General features: G+C 41.3%; 2 pseudogenes; both read right to left on the bottom strand.

Moving 5' to 3' along the window:
- Nucleotides 1–6,356: 6,356 nt before the first annotated feature.
- On the bottom strand, nucleotides 6,357–8,475 carry LOC101416842 (cold shock domain-containing protein E1 pseudogene; annotated as a pseudogene).
- Nucleotides 8,476–8,488: 13 nt separating this feature from the next.
- On the bottom strand, nucleotides 8,489–9,286 carry LOC139436129 (cold shock domain-containing protein E1 pseudogene; annotated as a pseudogene).
- Between the last annotated feature and the right edge of the window lie 800 nt (nucleotides 9,287–10,086).

Raw genomic sequence — 10,086 nt, 5'->3', positions numbered from 1 at the left:
GGGCCTCCTTCTCCTTGCAAGATCTATGGGGGAAGAGTTGGGTGTGGCAAGAAAGGGAGATGTAAATTTAGCTTAAAACTCTGCCTACTAAGCTAGGGAATTAAGAAAAATAGTTTGTCCCGTACTTCCTCAATACAAACCTTTTAAGAGCCTTAAAATGAGAGTGATTAATAATCCAATTGACAAATTTCAGTAAGTAAAAAAAAAAGTCATTGAAAGCTATGGAAAGATCTTTTCAAAATTATGATTAAAATAAATTAAACAATCATATTCCAGAACCTGGCAGTCAGTATGCTTTTAAGGTTATTCACAATTTTAGAATCTTATGTAAAACTGAAGAGGTTCTAGTGTCTTGTGGAGGAAGGAAAAAGGAACATTCTTGCATAAACTGTAATTATTTGTTTCAATTTTATTTGGCCTGGGTGTAATCTTCCTAGGTTTATAGGATACTAATAAAATAAAGTAGCATTATATGCATTAAATCTTTAAAATTATGAAAATTGTAAGTTTGTGTTTAATGAAATTAATCACATTTCTATAGTGAAATGACTAGTTTTCACAGGACAGAATGAGGAATATAAGACAAAACTTAAATGGATAAAAGAAATCATTGGCTACTAACTGTAATTTAATAAGCCTATTTAAAGTAACTAGTTTATGTGGTTATGGTTGGTTATTGGAAGTTTGCAAAAGTATTTTCTAAATCGTCATATTTAAATGGCTAATTCCAGGAAGCTAGCATTAAAATAGAAACCCAAATAGATATTTGTAGCAGTTTGATATTATTTATGAATTCCAAAAAAGATATTTGATTATGTTTGTAAACTGGTCTGTTCCTCTGGCATGATACCCTTTGATTGTATCTGATTCAGCTGAGATGCCTTAGATTAAATTATTTTAAGATTAAGGCTTCGATTAGACCACATCATTAGGGCATACAGGGTTGAGTCCTCGCCCCCTTGGTGAATTATATAAATGGAACATGGAAGTGGATACATGAGAAAAGAGAGAGAGCTCCATAGACAGGGAAGAAAATTTTGCAGCCCCGGGAAGACAGATGAACAATTTGCCTGATAGTTTACAACTGGTTTTATGAAGAGAATAGAGCAGCTGACCCCAGAAAGAAATAAGCCCCCAAGGAAGAGAGATGAGCCCTATGCCAGCCTACAGTTGAGACTGGAAGAAGCTGGGACCATGGAGCCTTAAGAAGAAAGAGGAAAGCTGAACTCTAGCAGACATCACCTGCCATCTTGCTTCAATAGGTGGCAACAGACTTTGGGTGAGGAAGTACCTCTTTAGGTACCTTGAGGTGGACTCTTTAGGGCCTTGTTACAGTAAGCTTTTACTCCAAGTAAATACCCTTTATAAAAGCCAACAGATTACTAGTACTTTGCATCAGCACCCCTTTGGCAGACTAATACAATATTGATAACAAAAAGTAACTTATCTTTAGTTATAAGAAGTTTGTAAAAGCATTGTCTAAACTGAAGTACTTAAATGGCCAATTCCAAGAAGCCATTATTAAACAGAAATTTAAATTGATATTAATAACAAAAAGTAACGTCACAATAGAGAAATATGTCAGAGGCTACCTCAATCTGCACATTAAGGAGGCAGTAGGAGGGAAATAATCTTGATACCATTGGGAATCTTAGGTTTTCATAAAATAATGGAGAAAGTAGTTTTTTTCCTGTACTGCTGAAGTAAAATACCTGTTAATTAAATAACCTAATCATGGTAAAGGTATAGAAGTAAAAAGTAAAGTACTAAAAATAGTTAATTCGATATGTTAAAAACTGCATTTAGTTGTATAAAAATTAAAAGGGATAGACTTCAGTATTGTCAAACCCCCTTGTACATTCAAACCAGACCCCCCAAACCCTGCACGGTGGCTCTCCATTTGAGTTGTTGGCTAGGTTAGTTACTATGACCCCTAAAACAATAAAAGTATAACCACATCTCTGGTCAACGTTCCTGAAGTAGATGGAAAGTACGTTGCTGTTTCAGACTCCTGCAGCAACCAGTGATCACTAGATTTACAAAGGATATTACCTCCAGACTGGCTGTGTTTCATAGGGCCAGAGTGCACCAGACCAGTGAAACACTGGAGCCTTCCTCCAGGACTAATGGTGCTTCAGCATGCTGGCTGTGTGAAGGACATACCAAGTGGAGCAATAATTACCAGAGTAATGTAAGTAGACCTAAATGAACACATTTGGCATTATGGCGTTTTCCTGTGGAGTGTCCTAGACACCATATGAAACCTACAAGATCTAGCCCATCAACTTGGGTAGGATGTAGCCTCTGGAGGCACCTGGTCTTTCTCGCTCCCATGGTCCAGTTTGTCATGGCTGGCTCCTTTTCCAGGGGCTGCTTACCAAACATCTTCTTATCCTTTTAGTAGGATCATGTATCTTCAAACTCTGTTTATTTCTTCCAGAATCAATGCCTTCCAGAACAGGTATTAGTCATGGGGGGAATTTCATTCAGTTCCAACCATGGTGCTGGACCCACCTTCCCTCAACCTCAGTAGAATGGCCAGAGAGTTTCACACCCTGTCAGGTAGGGACTATGGCCCCTAACCAGCAGGAAGCATCTACAGAAGAATTACCATTGCCCTTCAGCTTCCCCTTAAGAATAAGGGTGTAGGGAAATGGACTTGGCCCAGTGGTTAGGGCATCCGTCTACCAAATGGGAGATCCACAGTTCAAACCCCGGGCCTCCTTGACCCGTGTGAAGCTGGTCCATGTGCAGTGCTGATGCGCGCAAGGAGTGCCCTGCCACGCAGGGGTGTCCCCCACGTAGGGGAACCCCATGTCCAAGAAGTGCGCCCCATAAGAGAGCCGCCCAGTGTGAAAGAAAGTGCAGCCTGCCCAAGAATGGCACCACCCACACGGAGAGCTGATGCAACAAGATGATGCAACCGAAAGAAACACAGATTCCCGTGCCACTGACAACAACAGAAACGGACAAAGAAGAAAATGCCGCAAATAGACACAGAGAACAGACAACTGGGGCAGGGGGGTGGGGGGCGAAGGGGAGAGAAATAAATTAATAAATAAATCTAAAAAAAAAGAATAAGGGTGTAAACTCTTTGAGGAGGGAGTTGAGGCAGGTTGGTATAAGAAAGAGGGAAGGTGGCTGGTCAGAATAAAGCCACAACAGCTGGGACACCCCCCTTCTCCCCTCCACCTGGTCAGAACATAGCCATGAGATTCCACCCAGAAAACCCCTGAAGGGAGGGAAGCAGTTACTTGAGAACAACCCATAAACATTACAGCTGAAAAGCCCAAGACCATGATCATGAGGTCCGATTTGAAATTCCTGGGCTCAAAAGAAATCCCAGATAACTCCAAAGAGAAAGGCTTCATTATTGGTTCCCTGAAAGCTGACAGGTGAAGGTAAAAAGGTAACCAATAAGAACAGTTAGGGAAGCGGACTTGGCCCAATGGATAGGGCATCCGTCTACCACATGGAAGGTCCATGGTTCAAACCTAGGGCCTCCTTGACTCGTGTGGAGCTGGCCCACATGCAGTGCTGATGCATGCAAAGAGTGCCGTGTCATGCAGGGGTGTCCCCCGCATAGGGGAGCCCCACGCATGAGGAGTGCATCCCATAAGGAGAGCTGCCCAGTGCAAAAGAAAGTGCAGCCTGCCCAGGAGTGGCACGGCACACATGGAGAGCTGATGCAGCAAGATGACACAACAAAAAGAGACACAGATCTCTGGTGCCGCTGGCAATGATAGAAGTGGTCACGGAAGAACACACAGCGAATGGACACAGAGAGCAGACAACCGGGGCAGGGGAGAAGAGGAGAGAAATAAATAAAAATAAATCTTAAAAAAAAGACAAAAGAACAGTTAATAGCTAAGATCCTACCTTAATATGGTGAAGGGGGAAGAGAAAGGCCTTAAAAAGGCCTACCCTGGGGCTCCACATTGCATCTCACCCTGTAGCATGCCCATACCCATGTCTCTGGTGGGCACTTTTACTTTTTCTTGTTTCTTAATAAACTCTTATTACTGGCTGCATTAAACTGGCACATTTCTGGATTCTTCCTTTTGATGAAGCCAAGAACCCAGAAACCCAGAACCCAGAGTGTTCTGCTAACAAAATGGCTTCGCTTTGGCTGATACTCTCCTTCAGAGTTCAGCTCTCCTATCAAGAAGGTCAGGATAAGGTAAATGCAAATGCAGGGTCCTATTTGTCTCTTCTGAGCCTGGATTTTGTCCTGAGCTGTGCTTGCTGATGACTGTAGGAGTTCACCTGTTTACAGAATTTGATTTCCCCCAAATACAATACTAGGAATACTCCCTAGGAAACAAACCTTTTCTTTCTCCTGGGTGCTCCCCCATGTACTTAAAGCAGGTAAACCTTTGCCCCCTGTTACCCAGTGCAATTGTTTCTTACACAGCTTTCACACCCTAAGCTGTTTCTGCCTGGAGGGCAAATTCTAGGTGGGGGAGTAGAACCAGAAAGGAGTTTCCCAGGCCAGTCATTCAGAAGAGGCAGGGGACCCACACTGAGATCAGAGTGCTGGCTAGTTCCACACTGCCCTGAGGTGGGAGTGAGGGAGAGGCCACCAAGGTTGCCAAGAACTTCTCCTATGGCACTGTGAAGCTGCATCTTCTTGATTCAGCACTTGCCCAGTAAATGCAGCCCTTTAACTGGTTTCTGAAGTTTTGAGGAAGGATACTGTCTGTATAACTCCTCTGCCACTTTTGCCCATGTGGGTTGTAACAATGGCTGCCCTTGGAGCTGTGCCCCAGTGATCTGCAGTAGCTGATAAAAACTAGTGATCGATGATCAAACTACACACCCTGGGGGTTGGATGGCTAGGTCTCCTTGCAGCCAGAAGTCCAAGCTGCAGTCCCCACAGCTGCCTGCCATGTGGATTGGGAGATCATAGCCACTGCAGGGACAGTCCAACCCACCAGTATTTATTGAAGTTTGTAAGCATCTTCCTCAAGCTCTTCCCAGGAAGCTTCACAGGGTCCTACTAGACTCTGGAGTTTTAAAATAGTTGATTCAGACAATTCTTTCCTGTTTAATAGCTGTTCTGGTAGAGGAAACGATTTCTACTCCACCATCTTCCTACAATTCTCTCTCCAATGATTTTTTTAAATCGTCTCAAAAATCAGTAAAACTTTATTCACTTCCATTCATTACCATAAACAGAAAACCAGAGAAAGTAATAATATTTCATGTTACAAAGATAAAGGGACTTTTTACCCAGAAATCAAAACCTCATACAACAACAGGGAAAAAGAGTGCCTTCTTCCACATCCCCTGAGCTGATCCTTCTCATCTTAGATGAAACCGTCAGTCCACTGGCCAGGGTTCCTGAATGAGGCCCATGCAAGATGAGGACCAAGAAATCAGACCAATCCATTCCCATGATAGAAAATCAAAGAGAAGCTACACCAAGGCTCGAGTGCCTGTGTTTTACAGGACACAGGAATCAAGCAGCTACATATGAAAAAGAAGACATTCATTTCAGGCACAACTTTTTAATTTATATTTTTTGTTTGTTTTCAAATTAATAAAAGAAACTAAGTCCTAGAAGCTGCAGTGATCTAAGCAGCAGCAAGTTTGTGCATTTGTCCTTTTTTTTTGTTTAAATATGTTTATCACACTGCTGGTACACGTCATTTGTATGAAATTCTGCAACAAACATACAAATTGTAGTAAAGTTACTCTGCATCCCAAAGGGGAAAAAACTACTCTGGAAGTTAATTTTCACTGAAATTAACCAAACTTTATTAAGTGGACTTTCACAAAATTATAAATGATATGAAAAATAATATTTTAACATTTGGCCATCAAGTTAAGGAAATGATTTTCCTATGCAATTTTTTAAATTTTTGTAATTTTAAAAGGTGATATAGTCTACCCTCATACAGTTCTCAGAATTAAAGGATAATGAACAGGAACAAGAATGCAGCCAATTGCTAAGGCAGAACAGCTTGCCAGAAGTTATGAAGGTAGAGTATATGCTAAATACCAAGTGCAAAATTTCATAGGGCCAATAAAACAGTCTATATCTTTCACTTACCCAGGCAAAGTACATTTTGCAGTTACCAATTGTGTTAAATGCTCCAAGTAAAACTCCTAAAATTGATACTGTAAGGAGCCACCTTAAGTTTTCTAGGCTTCAACTGTGTATAGTTTTTTAATGGTTTTCTTAAATTTATTTATCTTAAACATAACATGAGAAAAGTGTTAAACTGTTGTATAGCTCAATAGAATAAGTGGTCCAGAATTTGGGAGGGATGAAGAAGGAAATAGTCAGAACCCTTCACCAGAATCCCCCCAACTTGATCATAGTGGATTAATGATGTGCTTTGTGGGCATGGTTAGTCGGTGACACCAGCTTGATAGATCTTTCTTTCTGCACCAAATCTCATTGAGTTATCTCTTCCCCTTGGCTGACAAAACACCATCAGGTGAGGAGCACTGGCATCAACCAAGATGACACTCTCCAAGCAACGGACCAACAAATCAGGTCTTGGGGCTGCAACAGCCTGTCTTTAGGCTACAATAGCCTTCATGACCTTGCAGACTTACCAAATATTATAGGCACTGCCCCTGCCAGTGCACTGATTAACAGTCACTGAGAACTCCACCTCATCTCCTGCCTGTAGCTCAATGCCATCCTGAACTTCTTTCCCACAGAAAAAGAATTTCTTGCTCTCTTCTCATTCATAATTAATGATGCCAAACTCATCTTTCACACAATCCATTGTGACCCTACAGAGAGGTGTGATATTGTAGACCACAGTTTTTGCATTTTGGACCAGGACACACAACTGGAAGTTGACACTCTCCCCTTTCTGTAGGTAATCCCTTTTATTGGCCATTCCAACTATGCCAAACGGATAGACCTCACCTTTCCTATCCCCCTCCTCCATGATCTTAATCATTCCTTGGTAAGCAGTTTGGTTGGATCAACACCCCTCATGGGGCAAATGACTTTACTGGGGTAGATGGTGGAATCAGCTTCCTCAGTAATGTCTTTCTCTAAGTATAATTTGAGCACTGACTTTGTTACTTTTGTCTTTGGGCAAGTTGTACTCCACCATGTGCCCCAGTTCCAGGCTATCAATATCACCTGAGAACTCACTGTAATGGAAAAAGATACTCTTATCATGACTGACCATTTTAATAAATCCAAAATTATCCTTCAGAGTTGTGATACAATCCAGGAGTTTCTTGGAGTTGGAATTAAGACCTAAAAGTCACACACAAATTGCAATCTGCTGCCCAGGAGTCTGTCACTAATACTAAATTCAACCTTATCTCATATTTAAGAAGAAATAGATCTTTCCACATCCTTGGCTTGAAAAGAAATAGTCAATTTTATCCCACAATCATCATAAGCAATAATGCCACCCTCAGCCTTCTTCTCTGTGCCTTTACTTGGGCTAGTGGTTTGGGAATTGGAAAAAAATGGCTTCTTTTCCTATAGCACCAGAAAATGATGAGCTGAATGGGAATGGAATGAAATCGTGCCTTGGAAAGTTTTTAATTTTAATTGCATGATATCTTTGGGCAGAAAACATGTCAGGAACCACAGTGAACTCTACTTCATCTGCAATATGGAGCCAGTTCCCATTCAAGAATTTCACGGATGTGGAGAACCTACAACCATCACAAGCCACATACGTGATGAAACCAAAACCATCTCTCATGGCAGCAATCACACCCATTTCTCTAGGTTCATTAGAGAACTAAAATGTATTTGATAGAACTTCTGCATTGGTTGCTCATTCTAGTTAATCATGTCAATCAGTTGAAATAGTAAACCTAACAAGATCACCTTCCTGCAAGGTCACCTTTGACTTTTGTACACTTTGTTGGAATCATGTATTAGTCAGTCAAAGGGATGCTAATGCAAAGTACCAGAAATCTGTTGACTTTTATAAAGGGTATTTATAAAATAAATAAATACTGTAAGCTTATAGTTACAAGGCCCTGAAGAATCTAACTCAAGGTTGCTTTCTCACCAAAGTCAGTTGCCACATGTAGAAGCAAGATGGCAGGTGATCTCCACCTGGTCTCTACTTCCTTCTTCCTGTTAAGTCTCCATGGGCCCAGTTTCTTCTGATCTCAGCTGTAGGTTGGCATCAGGCTCATCTCTCAGGACTTCCTATGTTAGTCTGGCATAGAACTTGTTTCTTTCCAGGCTTTCTCAGCTGCACCCCTGCAAACAATCAGACAAATGGCTCATCTCTCCCCAGGGCTCCAGGATCAAAACTGACAAAGTTCTCTCTCTTCTTCTTGTGTCTTCTTGAGTGAGTGCCTGTTTACATCAGCCCACCAAGGGGGAGGGACTTAACTTGAGTCATGCCTTACTGATGCAGTTGAATCAAAGGCCCTAAATTGATTTAATTAAGTAAACTTAAAACCTTTGAATTTAATACAATCAAATACAATCTGGTATTACACCCAGAGGAAAGACCAGTTTATGGTCATAATCCTTCTCTTTTTAAGGCTTCATAAATAATCTCAAATTGCCACAAATCACAAAGCCAACTTTGATGTGTCCTGATACTGGGTCACTATGGTTTGTACTGGGTGCTTTTGTAATCACTTTAGTTACAGTTCCTTCAAAATGTTCAATGCTGATATTTCAAAAAATTTTGTTCCTTGAGGTAACAGTCTGATATCTGTTGCAACTTCTTTGCCATTTCTGTCCTTGCTTGTGCACTCCACATCATCTCTGTGCTGTAAGACTTCTAGGTCACCCTTAAATTCACTACAGTGAAAGACTATCTCTTTTACAACATCACCTCTTTCAATAAAGACAAATGCTTCCTTCATGGCATAAACTACTTCCTGACAGCAGGGTTCTTGATTTTTTAACAGCATTATGTTACAAACACTTACAGCAACAGTATGTTTCTTGTTATCAGTTACAAAGTTCATTTTATCTCTGGTTTCCAGCTGAACATTCTCTCCAACATCTTCGTGGGTATAAGTCAGATAAAACACTTCTTGTCCATTAATTCATTCTTCAAGGAGAATTTCTGGTTTAATTTCACCAAGTTAATAACAATAGGTTTCTCAGTCTTCCAGTCAGATGATACTTCAAATTCCACATCAGCTCCACTTCTAAGTCCTGCAGGTTGTGAACAGTAGAAAAAAAGTTTAGTTTGAAGTTTGGAACACTGAATAAATCTACAAGATTTATTTCAATAACCCCAGTTGCATGCAGTCCTGCTGAAGTACCGTTGGGGTATCCATTGTGTCTATTGCTGTGGAGAAGATTTGGATCAAAGCTCATCTCAACAGTGATAATAAAATATTATTGCATTTTCAGTACTATTTGCTGATTCTTCTTGTTCAGCACACATTTCAAAGGATGAAAGTTGCTAGTATTAAAAAAAGAGAGAGAAAATGATCTCTCAAGCTAATGAAGAATACAACTGCTGTTGCACCAGGCAATCTCACAGCACAGCACTAAAGACAACAGACTACTAGCAGCATTGGGAAGTGCTCTTCCAAAGCTGTTGAGTAGGCCCAAACTTCTTGTTTCAGATCAAGTGTTAAGTCTTCAACTTAAGTGTACCCTTTCTTGGTCTTGCTGGTTGTTACACCATTTCTTCCTTGCCTGGTCTGAACTGTCCCGGCCAGCGGGACAATCAACGGGAGCTCCAGATCCTAGGAGGGAAAGAATGGTATGGGACAAGAGAGACACAAGGAACGACAGCAAGACAGTATTCTGATCAAGCTGCAAAACTTTATTGAGGGGACTGAGCATATATACTCTAAGGAGGAGGGGGTGGTGGGTAAGGATAGGTGGCGGTCTGGGATTGGCCGCTGCTGTTGCTAGGGTGGGAGGCAGATTTGAGGTAAGAACTTTTGGGGGGAACTGGTTCTGTAAAGAAGGGGGGAGGGTGACCTAAGCTATTGTTGTATCAGCGACCGGCATTGCTGAAAGGTAGATTCTATGCATGCTGCCTTAATCGCCCACAACATTTCCCTTTGTTTTTCAAAAGGATGGAGGAAGAATGCTCATGGAGCACTCTTTTGGCATTAACCTGCTTGGGGAAGTAGAGGCCTCATTCCCCATGTTGTTTGTGG

This window comes from Dasypus novemcinctus, chromosome 4 (genome assembly GCF_030445035.2).
Source record: "Dasypus novemcinctus isolate mDasNov1 chromosome 4, mDasNov1.1.hap2, whole genome shotgun sequence".
Classification (NCBI taxonomy): domain Eukaryota; kingdom Metazoa; phylum Chordata; class Mammalia; order Cingulata; family Dasypodidae; genus Dasypus; species Dasypus novemcinctus.
The sequence above is the reverse complement of the archived record's forward strand: the minus strand, read 5'-3'. Positions and strand labels throughout refer to the sequence as shown.